The sequence below is a fragment of the Urocitellus parryii genome, chromosome 3 (assembly GCF_045843805.1).
Source record: "Urocitellus parryii isolate mUroPar1 chromosome 3, mUroPar1.hap1, whole genome shotgun sequence".
NCBI classification, from domain to species: Eukaryota; Metazoa; Chordata; class Mammalia; order Rodentia; family Sciuridae; genus Urocitellus; species Urocitellus parryii.
Genome location: NC_135533.1, coordinates 101,166,464 through 101,175,699, shown reverse-complemented (window position 1 = coordinate 101,175,699; position 9,236 = coordinate 101,166,464). Strand labels below are relative to the sequence as shown.

At 40.1% G+C, this 9,236-nt stretch overlaps 1 pseudogene; it reads right to left on the bottom strand.

The window, feature by feature from the left end:
* Window positions 1–5,291: 5,291 nt before the first annotated feature.
* Window positions 5,292–8,672, bottom strand: LOC144253719 (thyroid receptor-interacting protein 11 pseudogene; annotated as a pseudogene).
* Window positions 8,673–9,236: the final 564 nt, after the last annotated feature.

The following is a 9,236-nucleotide window of genomic DNA, read 5'->3' as shown; positions in this document are numbered from 1 at the left end:
TACAAATTGGTCTCCCTCTATAAGTGATCTGATTCCTCTCTCTTGTGGCTTTTAAGATTCTGTTCTTATTTTGTATGCTAGGCATTTTCATTAGAATGTGCCTTGGTGTAGATCTGTTGTAATTTTGTACAGTTGTTGTCCTGTAAGCCTCTTGTATTTGGTTTTCCAATTCGTTTTTCATGCTTGGGAAATTTTCTGATATTATCTCATAGGAGAGATTGTGCATTCCTTTGGTTTGAAACTCTGTGCCTTCCTCTATCCCAATAACTCTTAGATTTGGTCTTTTGATGCTGTCCCATAATTCTTGGATGTTCATGGTTTCTTACTATCTTCACTGTGTGATCAACTTTATTTCCAGATATATACTTTGACTTCATTTTCTGATGTTCTTTCTTCTATGTGATCTAGTCTGTTGGTTATGCTTTATATTGAATTTTTTATTTGAATTATTGTATCCTTCATTTCAAGGATTTCTGACTAGTTTTTTCTTCAGACTCTCTGTCTCTTTCTTGAAGTAATCTTTTGCTACCTGTGTTTGCTCTCTTATCTCTTGGTTGGAGTAAACAAATTTTGCCTGAATGTGCTCTCTTAGTTCATTCTTTAATTCACAGATCATTTTAATTATGAACCCTCTGAACTCCTTCTCTGACACTTCATCAACTTCACTGTCCATGGGTTCTGTTATTAGAGTATCCTGATTTGTTTGGGACACATTCCTCTCTTGTTTTTTTATGTTGTCTATGTGTCTTCCTTTCTTGCATCATGGATCTGGGATATTACAGTTTCTACACTATGTTCTTGTAGTACCTGTGCAGATTGTCTGCACCTCATCTTGATATTGGGCTTCCACACCCTGCTGGTGACCCTCAATGTATGCTACTGCATCTAAAAGTGGTGGCGGCAATAACCAAGGTAACTTGATTTAATAATTGAGGTGCCCCAAGATGGAAGCAAAGTCTTACAGAAATGGGGCTGAAAGGGTGGACCCCACACTGTCTTTGGGATGTCTGCTCTGAGATGCAGCTGACTCTAGGCCCTGTCTCTTGTCAAAAAGTTAGGGGATACCGCGTGGGGAAGGCTATAGAGATGACTGCAGTGTCCCAAGATGGAAGTGGGTTAGGTTTAGGCTCCCAGGTGTGTGGTGGGGCAAACTCGGACCTATTCTGGATCTGGGTTCTGTGTAAGTTGGCATTGGTGGATCTGGGCCAGGCCTGGGCTTCTGCAGTCGTCTGCTGGTCTGAAGAGGCGGTCCTGTGCCAGAGGTTGGGCTCCAGTGGGTGCCTGCCAATGGAGGGGTGTAGCTGGCCCTACTGTGAGCCTGGATTCCATGTAGCTGGTGTGGGTGTATCTGGGCCACCTAGCTTGACCTCCCATTGTAGTCTCTTCTTTTGTTCTTTGGCATACTATAGTTTTCATTGTAGAGGTCTTTCACCTCTTTCAAGTTGATTCCCAAGTTTTTGTTTTGTTTTGTTTTTTGCTTTTTGTTTTTTGTTTTTGAAGCTATTGTAAATGGGGTGGTTTTTCCTAGTTTCTCTTTCTGAGGATTTGTCACTGATGTACAGAAATAAATGCCTTTTATTTATGGTGTTGATTTTATATCTAGCTACTTTGCTGAATTTATTAGTTCTAGAAGATTTCTGTGGAATGTTTTGGGTTTTCTAGGTAAAGAATCATATCATCTGCAAATAGTAATAATTTGAGTTCTTTTTTTTCTATCTGTATCCCTTTAAATTCTTTCATCTCTCTAAATGCTATGGCTAATTTCAAGGACTATGTTAAATAAAAGTAGTGAAAGAGGACATCCCTGTCTTGTTCCAGTTATTAGAGGGCATGCTTTCAATTTTTCTCCATTTAGAATGATGTTGGCCTGGGGCTTAGCATAGATAGTCTTTACAATGTTGGGGTATGTTCCTGATATTCCTAGTTTTTCTAGCATTTTGAACATGAAGGGGTGCATTTTTTTCTAATGCTTTTTCTGTGTCTATTGAGATGATCCTATTATTCTTATCTTTAAGTCTACTGATGTGATTTATTGATTTCTGTATGTTGAACCAATCTTGCATTCCTGGAATAAACCTTGCTTGATCATGGTGCACTATCTTTTTGATATGTTTTTGTATTCAATTTGCAGAATTTTATTGAAAATTTTTGCATCTATGTTTATTAGAGATATTGGTCTGAAATTCTGTTTCTTTGCTGTGTCTTTGTCTGGTTTTGGAGCCAGAGTAATATTGGCCTCATAGAATGTGTTTGGAAGTGTTCCCTCTTTTATATTTCATGAAATAGTTTGAGAAGCATTGGTGTTAGTTCTTCTTTAAATGTCTTGTAGAACTCAGCTGGGCATCCCTCCAATTCTGGGCTTTTCTTGGTTGGTAGGCTACTGATGGCATCCTCTATTTCCTTGCCTGAAATTAATATTTTTAAATTGTGTATGGAGGGGTTAAGTACAGGAGCATCTATGATGCCAACTGGGCATAGCTCAGGAAGCAGGTGAACATTTCTCATATGAACTACTATGGGAACTTCCTTTACAATGTACAGAAGAATGGCTATATAAATAAGTTAGTTAAGAAAAGAGGTGATGCTGTTTCACACAGTGTCACCTGTTAATTTTTTGTAAAAACAAATTTTAACCATCAACATATCAAAACTTCAGTCTCCCAAATACATCAGAATATACAGTAATGACAGCAAAATTGACAAATTGTGCTTTAGTTGGAGCCAGACCTCTTTACATATTTGGACTAGTCTGTTTTCACCTTTTCTTGCTATATAAATGTTTCTATTTCTGGATTCAGGATGGCGGGCCAGAGGGAGGCAGCATTTTGTGTTGCTCCGTGACCTGGGATGCAAGTAGTGAGAATACTGCTTCTCTGCAAGCAATCTTCCTGCCCCCCTGCACTCATCTAGGGCTCCAGGCCTAGACATCAGAGTAGGTCTCCCAGCTACTCGCCCACAAGGACTACTGGGTACCCCAGGGAGGCCATCAGAGATGGCAGCAGCACTCATGAAGAACTTTCAGCCACACACTCAAGCAGAAAGCATTGTTGCCGCTCCCATGGAGGACACCTGGCAGCTTCCCACGAGTAGGAACTCAGACCGCCACCCCCGTGTGGACCCCCATCTATCTATGTGGGGCTCCCCTGGTCACTTCTGTCTTGGGACTCTGCAGTAGTGGACACAGCCTCCTATGTGCAGTAGCCTGCCTGCACCCAGGAATTTCACACAGGCTCTGAAGTCAGCCCACACCATCCAAAATCATCACCTGGCTCACCCCGGGCAACCCAACACCCCAACTATGAAAGCAGGAGCCTCCATCTTGGGTCACCTTCATCACCATCCCCTACATACCCAGTTTCTAACTCCCCCTCTCTCCAGCAGCCACTAACCTGGCACAGCGACACTCTAATTACCCTCACCATCCTGAGGGTGGAGATACCCTCTAACAACAGAGGACACCACCTATCGGATGAGAAGGGAAGCAGGAAAGATACCAATCGCCAAGAAAAACAAGCCCTGAGTCTTCATTCAAGATTTTTTTCCCTTTTGTTTTCCCCTCTCCCTCTCCTCTCTCCTGCCCTCACATCCCCAACATGTGTCAAGCCAAGTACATTGCATGAATTAGGATATTGAGGACTGGGATGTCTGAATAGTATATTTGAGTTGTGTTGCACATCCCTTTTATTTTTTTATTTTTAATTTTTTTTCTTTCTCTTTTCTCCCACCAATTTCTGCTATTTTAACATTTTTTATTTTTCTTGATATATATGTGTGTTTGTTTTATATACTCCACTGTCTTCCGGCTTTCTTGTCTGATCTATATAGCCACTAGGTATTGTCTTCACTTTTTATTTTTGTAAATTAAGATAAAAGATGAATCAAAAGTTTCCAGCTCAAGTTAGGTGAAATCAAAGAAGAGAAAAAAGTGGATTATATAGCAAATAGTTCTCTGACACTTGCAAGTTCTAAAACCATTGATAACATTTTGTCAAAATTAATTTTACTAAAATTTGTATTAAATGATATAATGAATATTAAATAATTTGATTTCTATTAAATTTATTTAAATTAATTTTTAAACTAAATTCAATAAAATTTCAAATATAAATCATTAATTTTATTAAATTAATAAATAAAATCAATTAATAACATGAATTAAATTAATGAAATCAATTTAATTCATAATTAAATTAATAAAATAAATTAAATTAGTGAAATTAATTCATAAAAATTATGATTTACTTTAAATAATCTAATTTATATTGAATTTTATTTGAATGAATTTTAATAAAAATGTTCTTAATGTTTTTACAAATTTCAGGTGTCAGAGAAGCATTTGCTACATAATCTGCTTTCTCACTTCTCTGATAATCACCTGACTTAAGCTAGAAACTTTTGATTTATTTTTTACCTTAATTTACCAAAATAAGAAAGGACTAAACTACTCCTTTGGTAATTTTTCCACCTTTCAAAACTTTGTAATGTTTTATTTCTCTACCCCACTTTTTTCCTTGATCAAATGTTTTTAAAAATGTGTTTATAAGCATTACTGAAGGGCCCAGCAAAGTATTTGAACAGTCCAGATATTTAATGATACATTCTTACAAATTAAAAAAAGATGCATGTGATTATACTTTGGGTCTGACAAATGTCATCTTCCTTCTGGACATATGTAACATCTAGAAAACAAAATGAACGTCAAGTGACTTTTTTATAGAATGAAGTAAAATGGATAGACGTCATAGTATTTGGATTAAAGGAATCTTAGAATTTATCCACTAAACTTCATGTTTAGGCCCTCCCACTGTAATTTTCTTTTAGTAGTTATACAGTGTTTTCTTTTATGAACTAAAGAATTTACAACATTTTGCTACTTCATATTTTGTTTTCATCTAGCCCAAATTCTGAGGTATGTATCTTTTTCATATGGGTTTCATATGGGTTGTATTTTTTCTTCTATTCTGTCTGTTATATAAATGTATCATTTTTATCTTAATATAATTAAATTTAACAAATATAATCCTAAAAAGGGGTTGGAGCTATAGTTATTATTGCTGTTGATTACCTGATAGCATCAGAACAAAATATCACATGAAAAAGAGGACTACGGTAAACAAAGAGAAATTTATTTTAAAACAGTGCTACAGCAAACAAACACACACTAAAAATGGGGAGGGGGAGATAAAATACCTGGAACTTCTATGGATCAACTTTTTTCTTTGTCCCTACAAATACACTGCTTCTTTTTGAAAAGGCCACTTTATAAAAAGAACAAAATGTTTATCTCTTCTCTAAAGTGCTAACTCATCTCTGGCTTTGAATTGCTTTCAAAGGTCCTTTAGTACAAGCCTGATGCTATTGTCTGGCGACACTGGCAATGGTGTAAAAGTGGGCATGAAGTCTGCGATGGGATTCAAAAGGAGATTCCCAGGTCCACCAGGTCCAAGTCCATCTAGGCTAATCAGTGGCACAGCCGCAGAACGCGGTGCCAAGAATGGACTCACAGCCTCTCTTTTACCAGCTCTGAATTCTGCTGCGTCTGTCACACTTCTTGGTACTTTTGCAAGTTCCTTTCTCCTTCCTCTGGAGTCTAGACACTTCATGGCACGAGCAGAAAGTTTTGGTGATGGAATGGATGAATGAGATTCTGTTTCCAGAAATTGGACAAAAAGTTCTGAAAAAGAACTCTTCAGCCCAGGTTGCTCATTTGGTGTCAAAGGTGTGTTGGGGACACATTGGGATCCTCCTGCAAGCCATCCTGTCATCCACTTAGTAACACCACCATCATCTCCACTCAACAACTGCTCCATTTCCTCCTTTTGAATGCCCAGGATGCTTCCCATTAACCTTAACACTTTGGGACGCTGATTTTTCGGTGTCTGGAAATGCCCAATGAACAGGTTTCTCATTAGGGCTTTTCCTTCTGTGCCGTTTTCTGAGTTCATCCATTTCTTTTGGGCATTCTCCAATATTTCTCGTGGGAGCTCACTTTGTTCAATCTGTTCTTCCTTTTGATGTAACTGTTGTGCAGGTCTGGTTGCTGAATCCAACACATAGTTGGCTTCATCCAAGCGTTCCTGTAATAACAATGCCTCTCTTTCTAGATTTTCTGCCTTTTCCTTCCATTCAGTGGTACATTGTCTTTCCTTTTGTAATTCAGCGGAATACAGAGCTTTTTCTTCTTGTTGGGAACGCTCTAGAACCTTTTGCAGGTTAGTGAGTGACAGTGCATACTGCTTTCCTTGTTCCTGGTAGAGCGAAAGCTGCAGTGCGTTCTCATCCCTCTCTTGGGAGAGGAAACGCACCTGTTTCTGCAAGGACTCTACCTGCACACTGGCTTGATGACTTGCATTAGAAGAGGAGAGCAGCTTTTCCTCCAATAGTGTGACTTTCTCTCTCAGGTTCCTCTCTCTCTTCTCTGCAGCCCCAATTTCCCGGCTGTAAGAATCTTCTGATTCTAGAAGATGGCTCCTCAGGCTTTGTACCTCCTGCTTCAAGTGTAATTCTTTGTCACGTAAGCGTTGAACCTCTTGCTCTAATGTCCGGTTTGCCATCTGTTGGTGCTTTAGAGACAAGGTGACTTGGTCTCTCTCCTGCTGAAACAGGATGGTCTTCTTCTGCATGGATTCAAGTGCTTTTAAAAGCTGACTTAAGTCCCCAGCCTTTCCATCTTCTTTTTCCAGTAACAGCTGCTTAAAAGAAAGAGCTTGCTCCTTCATGGACTGGCACTCCTACTCTTGTTCTAGCAGGATCACAGATAACTTCAAGTTGGTCTCTTGTAATGACTGATACTCCATTTCCTTTTCTTGGGATGTTTCTGTCATCTTTTCATTTTCCCCTTTGAGTTGAGAAATGACCATTTCTAAAATTAATGTTCTTTTAGGTTGCTTATTGCTTGCCTCAACAACTCTTTTTCATTCACTTTGTCAGTGAGCTTTTCTTTGGAAGAAAGAAACTGATCACTTTGGGCTTGGATGAAGAGGTCTTTTTCCTTCAGTAAAGTTTTTAACACATCTTGTTCTTCCTTGAGCTGTTTAATTTCGGAATCCATTTCTTCATGTTCTTTGTTTTCTCTGTCTGTGGTAGCAGCAATTGCATCAGACAACCTGTGGTTATTTTCCTGGAGCATCCTAATGGTGGCCTCCTTTTCTTGAAGTGACTGTCTCAGCTCTTCAACCTCTGCTGACTGGGAGGTACGTGATGACGCAGCCAAAGGGCTGGGGTGGAATCATATCAAGTTTTCCTGAATAAGTTTTAGCCTGAAGAGCCTGTTGCGGGATAGCTTGAGTGAGCTTACCAACTTCATCTTCAGACAGCTGATCAATCTGGTTGGTTAAAAATCTACTCTTTTCATTTACAAGTTGAATTTCAAGTTCCTGTTGTTGGATTCCTTTCACTCCTTTTACGGTTTCATGGTTACACAGGTCCTGTTTTTCACTTCCGTTTTCTATATGAAGACTTTTAACTTTTGTTATTTGGAAACTATCAGAATTGTCTGCTGGAGTGTTGTGTGTGTCTTCCTGCAACTGGGCTTTTATTTGTTCACTGGTTTTCTGCACATTCCCAATTTCCTCCTCTTTCTGCTCCATTACAGAAGGCTGCAATTGACTCCATTCCAGCTTCAAGGTTTCACACTGTTCCATTATTTGTTGCTTTTCCACACTGAGCTGCTCTTTTTCTCTCTTCAAGACCTCTGTGTCATTTTGTGCCAAAGATAATTGTTCATTTATGTCTTTTAGTTGATCCTCAAGTTCTTGGATCTTCCTGGCAGACTCTAGTTTTTCAGTTTGTAGAACTTGAATCGTGTTTTGCAAGTCACAGATTTTAGACTCATCAGTTACTGTTGCTCCCGAGTCACCTTGCTGTAACTGATTTTCAAGTTTTTTAATTCTTTCTTCAGAGTCATTTAGTTCCTCTCGATACCGGCGACTCATCTCAGCCAGTTTCTGTTGATGTGCATTCTGCAAAACTGCAATTTCACCTTGATGATTATCAAGGTCTTGATTTCGGTTTTGTTCAAGTAGCTTAATAGTATTTTGTAGTTGGCAGATTTCACTTTGATCTGAATTATGTGTTGCCTGTGCCTGAGCAATAGCACTCAAATGGTCAACTTCAAATTCGAGTCTTGAAACTTGAATTGACAGTCTGTTGATTTCTTGTTGTGCTGAAATGATGTCACTGAAGTCCATGTCATCACCGGGAAAAGCTGAACCATGACTGATGTCATGACCCAATGAAGACGGGGCAGTGGTTGATGGTACACCACCAGCTCCTGAATGCAGTGGTTGGGCAGCTGACTTCAGTTGAAACAACTCATCCTCTAGTACAAACTGTCTTGCTTTCAGTTGCCTGATTTCGACTTCTTTCTGTGCCAGTTCATTTCGGTGATTTGCAGATTGATGTTGGATCCGTAGCTCGGATGCTGCATACCTTTCTTCCAGGTCAGTACAATAGTTTTTAAGTCTTTCATTGTCATATCTGATCATCCATTTGGTATGTTCAATGTTCTTTCTCCAATAACTAGGTAAACCTGCTTCTACGTCCTCGAATTCATCAAGAACCGCGTTCTCGGTGACATTGGACGTTTGGCCAGTGAGGGAAGCCAAGCTGTCCCCCACCTGACCCAAGGAGTGGCCCAAGCTGGAGCCTAGGCCTCTAAACCAGGATGACATCTCCCCAATTTCAGGGAGCCATCAGACCCACTCTGAAAACCACCTCCGTCTCTATCCACCTCTGAAAACCACCTCCGTCTCTATCCACCTCTGAGAACCACCTCCGTCTCTATCCACCTCTGCTCTGAAACTCCTGGAATGCTGGGGGGTCAATTATGACCCAAACACTCAGAATTCCACAAAGGGTGGGGCTCGTGCCAACCATTGCTATCTGCCTAGAAATGCAGAGGCCTGGCCTGGGCTTGCATCAGGGACTCGCCACCAGTGGCCCAGTCACCCCCGTGGTACCTGGGCTCCTTCTCACCACTTTCCACCCTCGGGCTTGGGTGACTTCTAGCCGAGTGATAGCAACTTGCCACAGCTGGCTACCCCTGCTGCCTGGGCGCTGGCTGCCATATCACCCCTACCTCATTCTTAAAGATAAATACTTGAAACTTTCCCACTAAGATCAGGAACAATCAAGGGTATTCTCTCCTACTACTCCTTTTTAACATCTTACTGACTTCCTAGCTAATGCCTCTTGTGTACCAGGTGAGCGCCTTACCACTGAGCCCAAGCCCCAAC